This window comes from Perkinsus marinus, assembly GCF_000006405.1.
Source record: "Perkinsus marinus ATCC 50983 genomic scaffold scf_1104296975670, whole genome shotgun sequence".
Lineage (NCBI taxonomy): Eukaryota > Perkinsozoa > Perkinsida > Perkinsidae > Perkinsus > Perkinsus marinus.
The window spans coordinates 1-1064 of NW_003200683.1; the positions used below are offsets into that span (position 1 = coordinate 1).

Below are 1064 nucleotides of genomic sequence, written 5' to 3' on the forward strand. Positions count from 1 at the left end.
AAATCGCGATTTCATCCTCGCTCCTGGTATAGCTTACTCCTACGCATATGACATGCCGGATCTGAACAGTCAATATATGACTCACTTGCTGGATTGAGCTTGGTTCAACGGTTCCGTCGCCGGGATGGTCTTGTGGTTATGACGTCTGCCTTACACGCAGAAGATCGCGAGTTCAATACCCGCTCCTGGTATAGCTTACTCCTACGCATATGACATGCCGGATCTGAACAATCAATATATGACTCACTTGCTGGATTGAGTTTGTTTCAACGGTTCCGTCGCCGGGATGGTCTTGTGGTTATGACGTCTGCCTTACACGCAGGAGATCGCGAGTTCAATACCGGCTCCTGGTATAGCTTACTCCTACGCATATGACATGCCGGATCTGAACAATCAATATATGACTCACTTGCTGGATTGAGCTTGGTTCAACGATTCCGTCGCCGGGATGGTCTAGTGGTTATGACGTCTGCCTTACACGCAGAAGATCGCGAGTTCAATCCTCGCTCCTGGTATAGCTTACTCCTACGCATATGACATGCCGGATCTGAACAGTCAATATATGACTCACTTGCTGGATTGAGCTTGGTTCAACGATTTCGTCGCCGGGATGGTCTAGTGGTTATGACGTCTGCCTTACACGCTAAGATCGCGATTTCAATCCTCGCTCCTGGTATAGCTTACTCCTACGCATATGACATGCCGGATCTGAACAGTCAATATATGACTCACTTGCTGGATTGAGCTTGGTTCAACGGTTCAGTCGCCGGGATGGTCTAGTGGTTATGACGTCTGCCTTACACGCAGAAGATCGCGAGTTCAATCCTCGCTCCTGGTATAGCTTACTCCTACGCATATGACATGCTGGATCTGAACAGTCAATATTTGACTCACTTGCTGGATTGAGCTTGGTTCAACGGTTTCATCGCCGGGATGGTCTAGTGGTTATGAGGTCTGCCTTACACGCAGAAGATCGCGAGTTCAATCCTCGCTCCTGGTATAGCTTATTCCTACGCATATGACATGCCGATCTGAACAGTCAATATTTGACTCACTTGCTGGAT

At 48.3% G+C, this 1064-nt stretch overlaps 6 non-coding genes across 6 annotated transcripts; all 6 read left to right on the forward strand.

Moving 5' to 3' along the window:
• Positions 1–118: 118 nt before the first annotated feature.
• On the forward strand, positions 119–191 carry Pmar_PMAR023157. Its single transcript has one exon. It is a non-coding gene; the product is annotated as a tRNA-Val (tRNA).
• An 89-nt stretch (positions 192–280) lies between these two features.
• Pmar_PMAR023158 lies at positions 281–353 on the forward strand. The gene has a single exon. It is a non-coding gene; the product is annotated as a tRNA-Val (tRNA).
• Positions 354–442: 89 nt separating this feature from the next.
• On the forward strand, positions 443–515 carry Pmar_PMAR023159. Its single transcript has one exon. It is a non-coding gene; the product is annotated as a tRNA-Val (tRNA).
• Positions 516–604: 89 nt separating this feature from the next.
• On the forward strand, positions 605–676 carry Pmar_PMAR023160. Its single transcript has one exon. It is a non-coding gene; the product is annotated as a tRNA-Val (tRNA).
• Positions 677–765: 89 nt separating this feature from the next.
• Positions 766–838, forward strand: Pmar_PMAR023161. The gene has a single exon. It is a non-coding gene; the product is annotated as a tRNA-Val (tRNA).
• Positions 839–927: 89 nt separating this feature from the next.
• Pmar_PMAR023162 lies at positions 928–1000 on the forward strand. The gene has a single exon. It is a non-coding gene; the product is annotated as a tRNA-Val (tRNA).
• Positions 1001–1064: the final 64 nt, after the last annotated feature.